The sequence below is a fragment of the Podarcis filfolensis genome (assembly GCF_964270895.1).
Source record: "Podarcis filfolensis genome assembly, chromosome: 17".
Taxonomy (NCBI): Eukaryota; Metazoa; Chordata; class Lepidosauria; order Squamata; family Lacertidae; genus Podarcis; species Podarcis filfolensis.
In genome coordinates, this window is record NC_139621.1 from 7,169,420 (window position 1) to 7,188,720 (window position 19,301).

Sequence of the window (19,301 nt, forward strand, 5' to 3'; positions counted from 1 at the left end):
CTCCTGCCCCACCCCTGGGTCGTGCGCAAAGAATTGGCAGATCAAAGCTGGCAGCTTCTGCGGTTGCACTGCTTCTGCTTTCTCCCTTCCTTGAAGGTTACCGAAGAGAGTCACAAGGGCCGAGGGAGGGTTGAGTCATTGTGGATAAATAGGGAAACCACGTCCGTCCGGGAAGGAGAGAGAGAGGGAGGGAGGGAGAGAGATGGTGGTGTGTTTGTGTGTGCACATAGTTCTTGCTCCCTCTTGCCTGAGGGTTGCACAGCCAGCTCTCCCCGCCTTCCCCTCCCCAGCCTCAAAAGCCTTCTCCTCCTTACAGGATGCTGGGCCCCCTGCCACAACCCCCCCCCCCCAGTTCTGTCGGTCCCTGCCTACGGAGCAGCCCTGTGGTTATGCTCTCTGGGATCTATGTGGGGCACTGTTTGACAAGGCGGAAGGATTGTGACTGCAGCCGCTTCCAAACTGTCACTGCTTTTTTCTAGGTAGACATAAATCACATGCCAGCAAATTTAGGTTGTGCAGTTAAGAGCAGATTTGGCTCTGTCTCACAGCAAACGGCACTTTAAAAAGCAGCCACCACCGTGGAATTGTTATGGTAAGAAAAGCGGTGGGAAAGTGGACTGGGATGTGTTCTAGTGTGAGATAACAGCCATGCCAGGTGATGTCATACAACCTCAGAGAGTGAGCGCCCAATAAGCAACAACACTGCATCACATCAGTGCAAAATTTTGCCCAAACCAATTAAAACGAATGCTCAGTATAAACTGCGATGCTGTATAAGCTCTGCACATTTTTTTGTGGAAACGAATCAGGATGAATGCTGAATATACAGGTTGTCTGGAAGAGCCCTCTGAGATCAGAAAGAAACTCAAGGTCTTGCAGGGTTGATCATTGCAGGGACAGAATGTGGAATACTGCCAACATGAGGCACCCCTGTGGAATTCCCCTTAGGAAGGTTGGCTCTGTGGGTGGATTTTTATATATCCAGGTTCTGAATGCCATTTTTGTAGTCGGGAAGAAGGCATTGCCTGGGGTCTGCATTCTTCTCCCCCACTCTCATCTGTTTCTGCAAGCTGGTTTTGTTTGCGTGCGCTTAAAAAACTTGCAAGAACCGTCTAGCCAGAGAACAACAATGTTAGAAAAGAAATAATTGAAAATGTTGCATCTTGCACACCACCTTTGGATCTCTTTGGAAATCCATTTTCTTGCCAGTCCAGGATTAGCTAGTAGATCGGGCTGTGCATGCGTTATCCTTCACCTTTCCCTGTAGCATCTAGCTTGGCTGATTTGTCTGCGTGATCTGAGTTTGCGAACACTGCGCTGCAGTGGACTTGCCCTCTGCATGCAGCAAGCGGTGTCTGCAAGTGGGCAAAATGATCAGGTATCATCTCACAGTTGGGGGAGCTTGTGAAGTTTCTAGGTCTCTCTGGAAGCCACTGCCTTTCCCTGCAGGACTGGGAGCCAAACCCCATCCACCTGGCTTCCATTTCCCCCAGGAATACCTGGGAACCCAGCCACATAGGCCTTGCATCCCTTACAGACAACTCTTCCTGCTCTGATCAGACAACCATCTCTCAGGTATTCTGTTCATAAGAGGAGACCTGCTGGTTCAGAGCAAAGGTCTCCTCCATTGTCTGTACAGCAGTCTTCTCCAAATCACTGTCTTCCCATACCCTCCCTTCCCTCAATCCAGATTTTATCTCACACACCCTTTTTCAGAGTATCCCTGATTTGGAGAAGAATGTCATATGGAAAATGGAGAATTAATGGAGGCACAGGAAGCGTACCATCTCCATTAAACGGCAGTATGGACGAGCCCAAACTCTCTTTCCAGCATCTGGTGGAAGCAGAGAGAGAGGGATAAGGCTGGTTGCTTCTGTAACAGTTTCCTGCTTCTCTGAGCCTTCCTCTTCAGCCAACTCAGCCACCTGGCTGTTGCCCTGAGGCCAGGGCTGGCCCAATCTAAAGAGGTGTGCCCCAAGATTTCTCACAATGTGGAACCACAGCTCAGCAGTCAAGCACATGACTTGTTTTGAGAAGAACCAAATGGTTCAGTCGCTGGCATCTCCAGCGAAAATGATCTCGGGTAGCAAGGCTGGGAAATACAATTCTCCTCTGCAGCCCTTGGACATGGACTGCCAGTTGGAGAAGATAATAATATTAGAGCCACCCGGACATGTGAAAGCCCATCAGAAGCTCTGGTACCCTAAAAGGCAGCTTCATTTCATATGTTTGTAGGGGCAGCTGGGGTTCAACCCTTGGAATGCAGTCAATGGCGCCTCTCCAAAGTACTGCTGCCCGCAAGCAACCGATTGTGCAGTAGGGCCCTATCCCAGGCGCCTCTCCGTACGGTGACGATGGAGCTGTCTGAGTAAAAATAACTCTGGGGTTGATCGGTTTTGTGCTGCATGGCAGACAGAAAACATGGCACACGTTTCCAGGGCCCTGCCAGGTCTTGGCACAGGGACTGGGCAACGCTGTCTAACCCAGCAGGGTATCCAACTTGGGCCCAGTTATAGAGCCTCTCCCTTTATTGGCACCCTTCAAAAACAGTGCTCTTGCTTGGGAAGTGCCATGGTGTATTTATCCGTGGTTTTTTGCACACGTACATTTTTGATCGCCTGCCATTTTTCAGGCCAATCTGTTTCCTCTGTGTGCCCCCAAACACTCCCTGCGTCTAGCAAGTGTACTGTTGAAACTGTGTTCAACTGGCCAGATCTGCAGAAAATGAACACATGGAGGGAGGAGGGTGGGATACCTTCTCCTGGCCCCACCCCACCCCAATCTTCATCACCAATGTTCTATACAGAGCCTACGTGCGTAGAAGCTGTATCCTGTGTTTCTGCCGGGGTACAAACAGCGCTGACGGAAGCCTGTTCACACGCAGGCAGGAAGCGCAGAGGCTCCGCACGGAGGTTCAGATGAACACGCAAAAGTTGGGGTCAGCAGGTGCAACGCTGACCTCCTTCCTCACACTCGACGGGGCTGGATGAACAGGCTTCAGCCATTCCATCCCCTCTGCAGGCTCACGTCTCTCCACTAGGTGGGCCTCTCACAGCTTGAGGAACTAGATGCCTTCAGGGAGAGGGAGGTGATGACTTAGCAACGGCAAGTGTTGTGCGCTGTTCCCATGGCAAAGCAACAAGAGCAAGTGTGCGCTGCTCCCCTTGTGCCAAACTCCACCCAGCAGTTAAGAGATGCAGGTGACCTGCACGGGAGAAAATCGCTTGTACAAATATTGAGGCACAGCCAGCATGAGACGCTGCTCTCAGTTACTGTGGCGTAAATCCAGGGACTCCCGTCAGATTTTCACCAGGTGCCTGGCCCAGTATGGGGAGGGCAATTAGGGGTGGAGAAGAAGATATTTTCAAGCAGCATGGCCATAATGAGGAAGCCCCTGGGACGCAATTGGTGTGTGGCACAGGCAGTACTGGTTAGTGGCACCCTTGGATGAGAGAAGGACAGCCCAGAATACCTGGGCAGGGATGGAGAGCCTGGGACCTTCTCAATGTTGTTGGCCTCCCAGCTCCCATCCACTCCAGACAGGATGGGCAATGCTCAGGGATGGTGAGAGGTGTAGCCTGCCCAAGGCCGGCATGTAGATTTTGAGTATTAAAAGTTTAAATGTTATGCCGATGGGGGAGAGGCAGAGGACCAAGGTGGGAATCAAACTGGGGTGACTGAAGCAAGCAAGATGTCCTTCGGTTTGTGGGAGACAGAGACCAGGGGACAATCTATTCGGATGTTCTCTGTTTACAAACCACTTGTAGGTTAATGGGAACAGCTGCACATATAATTAGTATTAGCACGGCTCCTCACCTCAGGCGCCTAATTCTGTTTGGGCCTGCTTTGTCAGAGGCCTGTAGGAATCCCACCAAAACCAAAGTGAGGCCCATCTCTGCCCTCTTTCTAAGAAACATAACTTTTATTTTTTAAAAAGAAAGTGCCTCAGTAGTGCATTTCCTTACGCCACAACTTCACAGTGCCAGAGGATGTAACAGAAACACAACGGTACATGCCTCATCCTTTCCACAAAGAAAACAATGACTGCTCCTACGTTCAGAATGTGTAGCCCTAGAATGACTCCAGTCCTGTTCCTTAATCCTAACCCTGGCAGCCTGCTTGAAAACAAATGAGGCTAAAACATTCCTCACTCGCAACATCCTTTAGTGAACATTTTCTTGATCCTGGTACTCAGAGAAGGGTTGCCATATGTCCTCTTTTTCCAGGACATGCCCTCTTTTTCATGGGTATGTAAAATGAGAGACGTCATAGAGATCCATAGTTAAAAGTAGAAGTTGGCAAATGTGTTCTCTTTTTCGCTCTTCAAACTCAGAGTCGCCCACTGAAGGTGACGGGCGGTAGGCTCAGGAGGCCAGACTAAAGAAAGGACATTTCCCCACACAGTGCAGAAGTGATCCATCCAGGGGCGGACGAAGGGGGGGGTGCAGTGGATGCGGGCCGCCCTGGGTGTCACCACTGAGGGGAGTGAAAAAATGCCACAGCGCGCCTAAGCCAGGCGTCTCTCCTGGAAGTGACACGGTGGCTTGGGCGTGCACAGGCTCCACAGTGCCCAAATGGTCCACCCGCTGCCTCCCCCCCCCGCTATAGGGTGGCTGAGAGGGAGGAGGCAGGCAGACCCCAGAGGCCCCATGGTGCACCCCACCCCTATGGGCGGCTCGCCCTGTCCCTGGGCGCGCTGCCCCAGGCGCCCAAGTGGCTTCCTCCGCCGCTGGATCCATCATGCCTAATCGACAAGATGTGGTTGTGATGGCATTAGGAAAGGATTTGGGCAAACTCCTTGAGGCTACAGCTACCAACAATTATTAGGGGGAAGGCCACTAATTCCATTCTCAAGTGCTCTCTGGTTGGAAACAGGTTGCTGAGCCAGACTGACCTTGGCCTGTTCCTGTAGGGCAATCCTTTCCCTCTTATGGATTAATTGAAAAAAGGGACTTCTTCGTGGTCCTGTGTTATTACTAGCACATCACTCTGCTCCGTAAGGAGTGTGCTGACTGCGATGTGCAAAAGGGTATTAGAAGACAATAAGATGGTCTCTTGGTAAAATGCACTCATAGTCAGAAACATTGATTAGTTGTCACTGTGGTAAACCTATATTGACCTATGTAAAGCTTCACAATGCAAGTTGGGGCTCCCATAATGATACAACCCCCCACCCACCCCAAGAAAACAGCAACAGTGAAGAAAGAGACATCTTTTGCCCTAAGGTTTCTTCAGCTGGATGAACAGGTATGCAAAGCATCAGATCTAATTACACACGCTGCTTTATAGGACGTGAGCAATATGTCCTTCGTTTGTGCACCGTCTCAGTTTTAATTGCATGTGTGCTTGTCTGAGGACCAAGACTTTAAGTTTCTTTGTTTCACATGCTTTCTTGGATTCTAGGCCTTCAAAGTTATGTTCTGCCACAAGTTCTCATACTTTCCCAGTTTGAAGACACCCCCCTCCAAATAAAAAAAAAATACAGAAATCTGGGACATTCTTGGCTTGCATATACAACACCTGTCCTGAGCAGTCAGTACGAAAAGATGGGTGAGATCTTGTTGAAAATCAAAGCTTTGTTCAGTTCCTTCAGGGTGTGCTTGAGCCACTGATGTAATTGCTAATTCAACAGGATGTGCAGCACAGTCCTATGCACTCAGATGTCTGTCCAATTGTATCTAACAGGGCTTACTTCCAGTCAAGCATGCATTTAACACCTTAGATCAGGGGTCAGCAACCTTTTTCAGCTGTGGGCTGGTCCACCGTCCCTCAGACCATGTGGGGGGCCGGACTATATTTTGGAGGGAAAAAATGAACAAATTCCTATGCCCCACAAATAACCCAGAGATGCATTTTAAATAAAAAGAACACATTCTACTCATGTAAAAACACCAGGCAGGCCCCTCAAATAAGCCAGAGATGCATTTTAAATAAAAGCACACATTCTACTCATGTAAAAACACACTGATTCCCGGACCATCTGCAGGCCGGATTGAGAAGGCGTTTGGGCTGCATCCGGCCCCCAGGCCTTAGGTTGCATACCCCTGCCTTAGATGCATTAAAAATACATCTTTCGGAGCTATATTTACTGCATATATTGTCTTGGCCCACACGTGTAACATAGGCACACATACAAACACTGGTTAAGACCAACAATATTTATAGGAATGTGCAGCTATTTAATTTCCTCTCTAAAAGAGTAAATCCAGTTGCTTCTGACTTTGGCATTCAAAAACTTCTTCTTTAGCAAAGTCTTTCCGGCGCTAGTCTCTGTCCCTAGAGCAAAAACTTCTTTTGGGTGGAGGGGGGCTTGGATTTAGCATAGAAGTGGAGTGGGGGAGGGAAATGAAATTCTTGCTATTATATAAATACCATTGTCCGACTGCCTTAGAGCCAGATCAGCTTTCGGGACCAATTCACACAATCATGCTGCAGCTGGGGCACCTGAAGTGTTTGTCATATAACTAACTGCAATTTGACGTGCCAGCTCAAACTTTCTGAAGTTGGTTAAGCGGTCATAAAATAAATACACATGCCGTACCCATGACGAACACTTCAAATGAAGCTTTGATGGCTTGGCTGGCCCAGCAGACAACTGGGCAGTGTTAATCAAGAGCAACATTGCACTGAAAACTTATTTGGGGTTTGTACCACTTGAAGTGTCATGGCTTCCCTCACAGAATCCTGGGAATTGTAATTTGGTGAGAAGGGCTGTGAATTCTCCTTTCAAGCTCCCTCCCTCTCAGAACTCCCAGCATCCCTGGGGAAAGGGAATGACTGTTAAGCCGATGGAAGTCTGTGCTATTATAGACATGCCCCAGGGAGAATCTTTAGGTGACTGGTGTAATTCTCACGCAGTGATGTTCTGAGCACCAGACTGACTGGTGCAGTGGTTAGCGAACTCTCTGGGTGGTCTTGAGCAAGTCACCCTCTCTGCTTTTAATCTTGCTCACAGATGTTGTGAGGTTAAAAACGCCGCTTTGTGCTCCTTTGGAAGGAGGACAGGATCAAAATTAAATACCTTCAAAGTGGTTTGCCAAAACGGTGATTCAGTTCAGGCTGGGAAGAAGTGGCCACCCATACGCTGTGGCTGTTTGATGACGGCCACAGCCACGTGATGACAGAAATGGCACAATCAGTGGGTGGGGCTGGGCACTCGCCAAAGCCTAGGTCCATTAAGGAACCCACCAGGAGCCAAAGGCCGCCAGCTGTCCCCTTTTTAGTAAGCCTACAGGGATACCCAGTGGTCTCCACCCAAGCACTGCTTAGCTTCAAAAATGCTACAGAAGCAGGTAAGTTCCCGACCCCTTACTGGGCTTGACTAGAAACCACATCCAAAGAGAGCATGAACTCCAAGGTACTCTCTCAGTTCTCATGCCTCACATTCTATACATCTACCCCATGCCAAGAGAGTTAAGTGGGTCTTCTTCCATGGCCCAGAAATTAACTGAATCCAGTTCTACACAGGACTTCTGGGTCCAAGCTTGCATGTTTTGCCCCACTTTCCCTCCATTCCCTTGACCAGTAATAGAACCCACCCACCCTGGTTGCCAGTTCCTCTTCAAATATTGCCTGTATTCCCAAGCCCCAGATCCTTGTCAGTCACAAACACTCTTTTATTCCACAGATATGGCTTAATTCCAGATAGACTGGCTTGATTTTTGTCTTGTGGAGACCACTAAGACCCACCCTTCGCAATGGCATCACCGTATCCATAGTAATTATGAGCAACTGTTCTTCAGAGTGGAAGGGCAGAAGGAGACCAAACAATATGCAGCTTAAAAATGAATAATCGTGGGGACACAAACACATTGTGAGTTAGTGTTCTGGAGGAAACTGGAAAGGTTTTGTTGTCACTTTCTAGAGAAAAGACTTCTGAGGAGAGGCTCAGTGGAGGCACAAAGATAATAATTCAGTAGCGACCAACATAGCCCTGGCTCATCATGAGTTGCATTTACAAAGACCAAATCCAACAGGTATAATCTGATGTGATTAAATCTTTTCGGGTATCTCAATTCATGGTGGTAGAGATAACCTTAGAAAAGGGAGACTGGATAGCAATGACGGGCCCAACTGGGGTTGAGGCTGGTTGGGGGGACACACACACACACACACACACACACACACACACCTGTTCACAGTTGAGAAACCTGGTACTAGGGTTGCCATATTTCAAAAAGTAAAAGCCAGTACACCCTGAAAGTTCTTGAGTTTTTTTAAAGAAGACCTCAAAACCATTGAGCCCTTTTTTACACAAATCCCAAGTCCCCCCCAAGTACTTCAGTGCTTTAATGCCCACCCCCATTTATTATGATTTAAATAATTCCCTAGCTTATACTACTAAATATTCCAATTTGCACTGCTATAGAATCTGAAAGTGATTTACAGGCCTAGAAAAAAGATTTAACAATACGTGCCCTTTAGTGGCCTGGAGACATTGCTTGGGAAGGACATGGAAGACCAAGTGTGGATAATGGCCTTTCCAATCAAGGGTGGCAGCCATGGTGGTGAGCCCATGTGTTTCCCCTTTACCCAGGGTTGCTTTTTTAGGAAAACCCTCCCAGACGTCAATTCCACCTTTGCAATCCCAGTAATGTCTGGATGTATGGCAAACACGCTAGCATTCCAATAGCGGGCAAGTAAGGAGAAACTAGCAGTGATGATCTCTTCAGAGAGGTAGCTATGTTAATCTTCTGGAGCAAGACAAAGAGACCTGTGGCACCTTAAAGACTAACAACTGTTTTGTTGTGGCATTAGCTTTCATGAGTGACTGCCAGGAAGAGAACAATTACGAAGAGTGTCACTGATGCAGGCAGGACAGGAAGATCCTTACTCCAGACAAGAATATGAAACAAGGAGAAAGATTCTCATTCCCTTCACTGGCAGGCAGATGGGGATCATAGAGTTGGGAGGGAACATCTAGACCAGCCTTTCTCAACCTATGGGTCCCCAGATGTTGTTGAACTACAACTCCCATCATCCCTAGCTAGCAAGGTCAGAGCTCAGGGATGATGGGAGTTGTAGTCCAACAACATCTGGGGACCCACAGGTTGAGAACCGCTGATGTAGACAGTGCTCCTAAAGTATCCCATTGTGCAAATGTTGCCTTGAAAAACCTCTTTGAAAGGAGTTGTCGGGATCACTCACTGGGCACTGGCTGACACCAGTTTTTTCCAGGTGAGGTCCCAGATCTCCAAAAAGGAGAATGAAGGAGAGAGCAAGATGTAAATGGCTTTTTCGTGAGGCAAGTTGGAATGGCTGCTTTGGGTGGCTTTCAGAGTGTCATCAGAAGTGGCAAAGTGATAGAACCACCCTATGGGATATAGTCCACTGTGACATTTTTTTTCTGCCCAAAACCCACTGAAATGAATGTGAGATGCCCAAAAGCAAAGTAATGTTTATACGGAACTCCCATTAATTCCAACAAGGTTTTATGTAGAAGAACTTTCCAGTGAGTCGCACATCATGCTGATGAGTGGGCGGGTGTGTGACATTTGGATTATCCAACTCAGGCACCAAAACATTTTGTCCTAGGGCAATGGAGGATTCAGACAGGTTTTGTTATAATCAGGGAGGGTTGATTCCAAGTCTTGGGTTGGGCAGTTTAAAAAACACACAAAAAGTACAGGACTTTTGGCAAACCACAAAGAATGGATTCTAATTCCCCACCTCCTAAAACATTACATTTTATGCCTTCAGATCCATGCCAGTGTTATTCTGAAACTGTTAAGACTGTATCAACTTCATAACGATTTTAATCATAGCAAGGTAAAAAAAAGGTAAAGGACCCGAGGACAGTTAAGTCCAGTCAAAGGCGACTATGGGGTTGCGGTGCTCATCTCGCTTTCATGCTGAGAGAGCCGGCGTTTGTCCACAGACAGCTTTCTGGGTCATGTGGCCAGCATGACTAAACCACTTCTGGCGCAACAGAACACCATGACAGAAGCCAGTTCACACGGAAACGCCAATTACCTTTCCGCCGCAGCAGTACCTATTTATCTACTCGCACTGGCGTGCTTTCAAACTGCTAAGTTGGCAGGAGCTGGGACCAAGCAACGGGAACTCACCCCATCGCAGGGATTCAAACCGCCGACCTTCTGACTGGCAAGCCCAAGAGGCTCAGTGGTTTAGACCACAGCACCACCCGCCCCATAATCATAGCATACCACCCTTGAGGCATGTGATGTGGCTGTCTTGGGACCAAAACTGAGAGCCATTCATGTGACTTAATTTTTCATATATGTTCATGCCTTGACCAATATGAGAGGGGTCTTCTCTTTCCTGTTCTGAAAAGCCATTCGTCCCAGCACTGAGCATTTTATAGGACAAAATGAATGCGCAGAGAGCCAAAACTACTTGCCATTTTTCTTTTTTTTTTTTTTTATAATATATTTATTAAAGTTTTCAAATAAAGCATATATTAGATAAGCACTTATCATTGTCCATTTAACATCTCTCAATTGTTACATGGGACTCCCCCGCACCTCCCGCATACACTTACATCATTATTAAATTAGTTTCAAACAAATTTATCATTTAATTCATCTTAATTAATAATCTTAATTTGGTTTGACATATAATTCAACCTTAAATCTAATTTAATGGTAGACAATTGTCTGCACTGGCATCCAATTCAGCACTCAGCCAAATTACAATATTTTTGTAAATAAATCTTAAATTTCCTCCAGTCTTCTTCCATCCTTTCTTCTCCCTGGTCTCGAATTCTGCCGGTCATCTCGGCTAATTGCATATAGTCCATCAGTTGCATCTGCCATTCTTCCACAGTGGGTAGCTCCTGAGTTTTCCAATTCTTGGCAATTAATATTCTTGCTGCTGTTGTTGCGTACAAAAAGAATGTTCTGTCCTCTTTTAACACACTCTGGCCGACAATACCCAGGAGAAAGGCCTCTGATTTCTTAGTGAAGGTGTATTTAAACACCTTTTTTAATTCATTATATATCTTCTCCCAAAAGGCCTTCACTCTAGGGCAGGTCCACCAGAGGTGAAAAAATGTTCCTTCATTTTCCTTACATTTCCAACACTTGCTATCAGACGAATGGTATATTTTAGCCAGTTTAACAGGGGTCATGTACCATCTATACATCATTTTCATCACATTTTCCTTCAACGCATTACATGCAGTGAAGTTCAGCCCAGAGGTCCACAACCTTTCCCAATCTTCAAACATAATATTATACCCAATACCCAAATGGGACTACTTGCCATTTTTCAGCAACATTTTTAGCAGTCAAAAAATGTATGTATATGCTTTCTTCAGCGACCTTATGTAAAAAAATTCATTATTTATTAAATTACCCTCATTTGCCTTCAGTGAGACTAATGTGGAGCCAAATCTGATTGACACAGCATCATGATATCACCCCATTCACTGCATGATTCCCTCTTGGGTGGGTTCACTCATGTGACTAACACAGGAAAGAAGCAGAAGCAGTAGCCGGAAGAAACGAGACAGTGCTTTAAAAGAGTGAATATTCATTCACACAAGTAAGAGAACACTCCAATGAAATCACCAGTTGCCATCCCAAAGCTCAAGGTGGAGATTATTTAGCACAGCCTTGTAGTCACCGTGCAGCAGCAGCCATGACAGCCATTTGGAAATTCAACCGCGCAGAAACAAAACCAGGGTTTCGGATCCAGATGGAAGAAGACCACCACATAAAAATAAGCAAGTGAATTGACCCAAAAGGAGAAGACAGTCACTGGACAAACTGCTGCTTCGTCAGGTAGCCTGCCCACCTGGCCCACAGTAGTCAACCCAAGCTTCGTCAAGAGGGAGCAACTACAAAGCCCATGATTTTGAGCATCTGATTAACAGTGCTGAATTTGTGAGAAAGCCAAGCACTGGGAGCTGGAGCAATTCATGTGCTCAACTTGGTAATTATGAATTTTGGGGTCATCACTTGATAGCATTTCCAGGAGCACAGATCCCCCAAAACCCTTCTGAACCAACAGGTTGAATATGTATTTTAGACATCTCGACAGTCCCTTGCCATGTGGTCTTTTATTACCCAGCTCTTTTCACTGTTCGGAAACATTTCTTGACATACGCTTTGTTAAATACAACTGTTTTCCTTAATGGCAACACCTGAAGATGCTTAGCCCCCTCCCTCCCAAAAAACCTATTGCCCTGTCCTCCCCAAGTCTTCTCTAAGGGCCTGTTCTGATACTACTTTAGCCTAGTGCCTGCTCTATCTGTGTGATAGCATGCTGCATCAATCTATGTTGAATGAGGGAAGAAATTTGTCTGGCAGGGCAAGAAGCCCAGAATAAAATTTGAAATATTAACTGATGCTAAGGATAGAGGTGGATTTGCCCTGCCAGACCTTAAACTTTACTATGAATCAGCAGCATTTTGCTGGTTGAAAGAATGGCTGCTTCTTGAGAACACAGACATTTTGGATCTAGAAGGTTTCAATAATGTTTTTGGGTGGCATGCATATCTGTGGTATGACAAGGTTAAAGCTCACAAAGCATTTAAAAACCATATTGTCAGAAGAGCATTGTTTAATGTCTGGACAAGATATAAAGATTTACTTGAAAATAAAACCCCAAGGTGGTTATCACCGATGGAAGCGAAGGCTCAGAAAAAGCTCAATATGGAGGCCAAATGGCCAAAATATTGGGAGATTTTGGAACAAGAAGGTGACAAATTGAAATTGCAGAGTTTTGAGAAACTAAAAGATAAAGTGCGAGATTGGCTTCATTATTATCAAATAAGGGAGGCTTATAATATGGATAAAAAAATTGGTTTCCAGGTGGAAAAATCAAAATTGGAAACAGAACTGTTAGATCCCAAAACTAAGATACTATCAAGAATGTATAACTTGCTGTTGAAATGGAACACCCAGGATGAAACGGTTAAATCTGCTATGATTAAATGGGCACAAGATGTTGGACATAACATTATGTTTGCTGACTGGGAACAGTTGTGGACCACTGGTATGAAATTTACGGCATGTAATGCCTTAAGAGAGAATATTATGAAAATGATATACAGGTGGTACATGACACCAGTCAAGCTTGCAAAAATATATCATTTGCCCGATAATAAGTGTTGGAAATGTAAGGAAAATGAAGGTACATTCTTTCACCTTTGGTGGACGTGCCCAAAGATTAAGGCTTTCTGGGAAATGATATATAATGAAATGAAAAAGGTATTTAAATATACCTTCCTGAAGAAACCAGAGGCCTTTCTCCTGGGCATGGTCGGCCAATGGGTGCCAAAGAAGGACAGAACTTTTTTTTATGTATGCTACAACAGCAGCAAGAATACTCATCGCGAAGTATTGGAAGACACAAGATCTACCCACCTTGGAAGAATGGCAGATGAAAGTGATAGACTATATGGAATTGGCGGAAATGACTGGCAGAATCCGCGACCAGGGAGAAGAGTTGGTGGAAGAAAATTGGAAGAAATTTAAAGACTATCTGCAGAAACACTGTAAAATTAATGAATGTTAAAATGATGCAGGATTGAAATGAGATGGTTTTAGTAACAAAATTAAAAGAATATGTAAAAAAGGGTTGATAATTAGATGAAAATATGATGTTTAACATGTCAAGATTTATAATTAGGATAAAAACAAAGAGGGAAAGGATTTGCTGAATTAACTATGTGAACTGGAGTACAAAAAGGGGAGGTGTGAGGAGGTCAGGAAACGAGTAATTGAAATATAAGACATGAAAAGTTTGATTTGTTTTTAATTTTTTTTATTTTTTACATATTTTGTTTTTTTTCCTGTACTTTTGTATCTTTTTTCTTTGTCTTTTTTCTTTTTCTTTTCTTATATTGTAATTTTCTTTGTTTGTAAAATCTCAATAAATATCTTTTAAAAAAAAAGGAAAAAAAATGAATGAGGGAAGAAATGAGTGAGGTGTAAGAGTAATTTCTGCTTGGGCACCCCTTGTCCCAAGGGAGAGAGCCTACTGTCAAGAAGGAAGTCCTCATGCATGACCCTAACCCAGGCATAGGCAAACCCGGCCCTCCAGATGTTTTGGGACTACGACTCCCATCATCCCTAGCTAACAGGACCAGTCGTCAGGGATGGGGGAAAAAAACATATGATATTTCTGTTCATGCATCTCCAAATAACACCTGCCCTAGGACTAAGCAATCCCAACTAGAGCTGCAACCTGAATGCAAACTGATTAACTATGTAAGTCTCAGGTTGCAATCCTATACATGCTTATCTGGGAGTAAGCATGCATAGGATTGCACTGCTGAAAACTGCATATGGGGAAAGCTATATTCCTGTAGCGAGAGGTATACAGTAGACGCTCAGGTTGCGAATGTGATCCGTGCGGGATGCACGTTTGCAACCCGCAGCGGCGCATCTGCGCCCTCGCAGGTTGTGATTTGGTCTTCTGCGCATGCACGTTCCAGTACTTCCGGGTTTCAGCGGTCTGCTACCTGAAAAAACGCAACCTGAAGCGTCTGTAACCCGAGGTATGACTGTACTTTATTTTTAGATGATGTCGTAAGAGGCATCTTCTTAGAAGACACATTCTTCTGGTGTGTGAGCAGGACTTTGAGGCAGACATTGGGGGACCCAGCCAGCAGCAGGAGCATGATGGGGTCACCCAACACAACACAGCTGGCTCACGACATTTTGAAAGAAGTTGTGGGTGGGAGTCTAAGACTATGAAGTCCAGAGTCACTGGAGAAAAGGGGGAAAGCCTATTTTAAGATGGTATTTGTCACCTATAGTTTATATAAACTCAAGACCGCCTTTTTAGCTTATTAACATTTTTTAATAGAGTAAAACAACAACCGAACATTGCAGCTGTAGTATAAACCCAAAGGCCTCATCTCAATGTATGCTAGACACCAGGGATTCCCTCCTTTTTTATATGTATATATTTAGGACTGTTCTAGATGGCAGCTATCCCAGTCATGGTCACAGGCAAGACACAGCGCAGCAACTGCCTCAGCTGGCAGATTAAAAGTGTCAGATCTGACCCCCATGGGGGCACAATCCGTCTGGGAATTTGCCTGCGCAAGTTCCATTAGAATGGACAGGAGCTACAAAAGGTCTTATTTATTTACTTCACAAGTCCTGGTCCTGAAAGAGGTTCTGTGACAGAGCATTGCTGAGGCAGCACCCGAAGGGCCCCAATAAATCTGGAAGAGGAACACCTCTTCCCTTTTGCTGTTCCAGTCTTCTTGGTTCTTCCCAGCTCCTCTATCTGCCACCGCAACATCTTAAAATCCCAGCTCTTCTCCAAAGCCATGCCTGACCCACAGGATCTTCAGCTGCATCCTCTAATGCCAGACAATCTCTTCAACCCTTGATCCTCACACACCCTTGCTCCATCCATGTTGGATGCCACGCTCTGCCTCTTTGTAAATGTTAGTCTAGTTACTGTCCCACCAAAAGCAACGAGTTGCAAAAGACTCGGAAGGGCAAGCTACAAATGAAATCAGCTTTGGCACAGCAATGCTTTCAGTGGCATGTCCCTTTATACTTGATATAATGTGTAGTTTTTCCCTAAGATGCTCCCAGGCTAGAGCTGCCAGGCTGCAACTTGGATGACCAGGTGTTTACCTTTAGATGCAGCAACCAAGCAGGAGTCCAGGTGGCGGTACCTGCTCCCTCCGTTTCTCTCCAGGTCCTTTCGTCGGATCTCTTCCCCTTGCAGTTCCACAGGACGGGGAGGGAAGGTAAAGACATGCTCCCCAGGTTGCAAACTGGCAACACCAGCTGTAGAATTTGGGTGTGGCGGAATGGGAGGGGAAGGCTCAGGAAAAGCCCCCTCAGTGGATCCCCTTGAGTGGATCCATTGGGATGACAGATGGATAATTCTTCCCTCACATCAGCTGATTTTCTTGGATGTTACACGCATGTCACAGTGGTGCGGCTGGTTGGAAAGTATTTAATTTTTTGGTTATTGCTTAACCAATGTCAAGGAAATAAACAACTATCTGACTTTTAGAATACTTCTGAAGGCAGCCCTGTTTAGGGAAGTTTTTTTTAATGTTAGAAGTTATATTCTGTTTTTAATGTTCTGTTGAAAGCCGCAAAGAGTGGCTGGGAAAACCCAGCCAAATGGGCGGGGTAGAAATAATAAATTATTATTATTATTATTATTATTATTAACAACTGAATTTATATCACACCTTTCCTCCCAAAAGAGACCAGAACAGTAGGGTTTGCTGGGTAAGGAGGCCAATGTTGAGGCTCTAGCTAGTGTTCCAGCTCTCCAGCGTCTACAGCCTTCACTGTCCGGCAATCCTATCTCGCTCCAACTACAGCTACGGTTTACGTTGACTACTTCTTCTTCTTTGGTGATCATTCGTAGCCGAGTAAAACTGTCTTCCATAGACACGGTTTTAACAATGACTGTGGAGGCCAATTCTGGACCCACACATCCTTCCACAGTGGGGACATTGGTTCCCGGTCGGGAGTTGATCACTGTGTGGATTTGCTAAGCCTGCCTTCCTCTTAGCACATTTCTCCCTTTTGTCCTTGGTTTGAGTGTCTTCAAAGCCCATGACACCTTTGGTAAAGGCTGTTCTCCAACTGGAGCGCTTGCAGGCCAGTGTTTCCTAGTTGTCAGTGTTTATACTACATTTTTAAAGATTTGCCTTGAGACAGTCTTTAAACCTCTTTTGTTGACCACCAGCATTCCGCTTTCCATTTTTAAGTTCGGAACAGAGGAGTTGCTTTGGAAGACGATCATCAGGCATCCGCACAACATGACCAGTCCAACAAAGTTGATGTTGAAGAATCATTGCTTCAACACGGGTGATCTTTGCTTTTTCCAGTACACTGATATTAGTTCGCCTGTCTTCCCAGACTATGGAATCTTTGAAGGGATATTCAGAGACTGTTCCTACATATAGCAGCACAGGAAAGAAAAGGTCCCAGGAGGAAATGTGGGAGCCTGGAACTGAGACATGAGTGCCCCATGTGAAGGACTGAGAAACCTCTGATGAGGGAGATTTAGGAGCAGCTTGCCAGCCCCTCTCCTCCTTGTGAGCAGGGCAGGCTGGTCGGAGGGGGGCTGCTTCAGCAGTCTCTCCCCCCCCCTTCCCCAAGGCAGCAGCACACACCCAATTCAGACTGGGCAGGATTCAAAGCAGTCTCTGCTTTTGGGACTTTCAGATCTTGCACGCTCTGCTCAGCGGTAATGGATCCAGCTGGCTTACAGCTTCCCACGCCTGCCCTGGGCTGTCTAGCACACAAAAGGCGTTTTGTATTATAGTTGTATATGGGAAAAAAGGGGGTTATGGCATTATACTAAAAAGGGGCTGAGATCAAGGACGAGACGGAGCAGGGAATTAGGAGAGGAGGGGAGCTGTAAGTGGAAGAGAATGGCAGTTGTCTGCAGGACTGGAAACAGAGTTAAAGGCACAGAGGAAGTGAGCCGGTGAAATATAAATGTGGCTTGTCTACAGCTGGCCCAAGACATTTTGGTGCCTGTGGAAGAAAATTAAAATGTCAGGCCCCTCCTCTAACTAATTAATACAAGGCACAACCAGTCAGGGAAGTCTCTTGTGAATGCCCCCCCCACCCCACTGAAACAAACAAGAGCTGCAGCAGAGTGCGTTGTCAGTAGGGAGGGGCACATTTATCCATTTCAGTTTCTCTCTGTTTCTCATTTTTCCAATCTTCTATTCAATTCTCCAAATGTCCGCCCCAGTTTGCAATCTTTTTTAAAAAAACATCCTCACGAAAATTCATCAGTGCCAATTTCTCCTACCGTATTTTTCGCATACCACACATTTTTGCAAAGCATTTCCCCCTAATATAACACATTTTCGCATACTTTCTGTAATACGTGCCTTTTTAGCCACACTTCCCGCAAGCAGATGCATTTTTGTACATGTTATTTGGCGTGCGGACTGCAATGCAAAATTCGGAGAAGCAAGAATTTCCCAAGAGTTTTAGTTCTCCTATTGTTTCGGAAAACTGCAAATCCGGTGGATTCACCTTTAAATGTGAACTGAATTGAATTTACCCTCATCCCTGATTGTCACTCATGTTAAGTAGCACAGATTGTTAATTCTCTCTCTCTCTCTCTGATTGTGTGTCTCACTTGAACGTCTTAGGATTCCCTGCCATGAAGCAAACAATGACCATACTAGAAACGTGTCTGGGGCTGAAGGGTTTAATGGCCATTCCTCACTCACTGAAGTGTCAACTGCCCATTAAGGTTATTGTGCACATTCATTATGTCCCTTATTTAAAAATGTAATTTTTTTGGTAATGCTTTTGATATTTTGCAATTTACAAATGTCCAAAGCTAGTCTTAGGATATGGATACAAGGCTTTCCCCCGGTTCCTTTAATAAGCATCTGTTACGCTAAGGCAGTTTGAGTTGCTAAAGGGATTGTCTGAACATCTTGGAACTCTGCTTCCTTCTCTATTAATCCACATGTGGTATACACACGCAAACACTTTATTCTCAGATGGGAAAATAGTGTGTGTGTGTGTGTGTGTGTGTTTGAAGAGAAACAAATTGGAACAATCAACCCCCACTGAGAGGGTTGGTCTCCTTTTTGGATTAGGTATTAATTAATTGTTAGAATTGTGTATATGTATGACTTTATTATAGATAAAGGGTAAAGGGACCCCTGACCATTAGGACCAGTCATGACCAGCTCTGGGGTTGCGGCGCTCATCTCGCTTTATTGGCCGAGGGAGACGGCGTACAGCTTCCCTGTGGCCAGCATGGCTAAGCCGCTTCTGGTGAACCAGAGCAGCGCACGGAAATGCCGTTTACCTTCCCGCCGGAGCGGTACCTATTTATCTACTTGCACTTTGACATGCTTTAGAACTGCTAGGTTGGCAGGAGCAGGGACCAAGCAACGGGAGCTCACCCCGTCGCGGGGATTCGAACAGCCGACCTTCTGATCGACAAGCCCTAGGCTCTGTGGTTTAACCCACAGTGCCACCTGCATCCCGTTTATAGAAATAAACAGCTCAGAGTGGCATGGGCGGTTTTTCAGTTTGGACAAATGAAGTTGTGCTCCATTGTTATTATTCTTAATATTGCTATGATTAAGGCATTCATGCCCTGCCTTTTACCCTGACGGGACCCAGGGTGGCTAACACGGCCACTAAAATAACAGAAAAATCAATCATTAAAATGCATTAACAGAACTAAAACTATGTACATATATAAAATCTGTTTAAAACATAGAAATAATTACAATAAAAACAGCACAACACCAACCCTTTCATTATAAAGCAGTCAATTCACAATAACCTGTTGGAATAAGCAGCTCTTCAATGGCTAGTAGAGGACAACAAGGAGGGAGCCAGTCTAACTGCTCT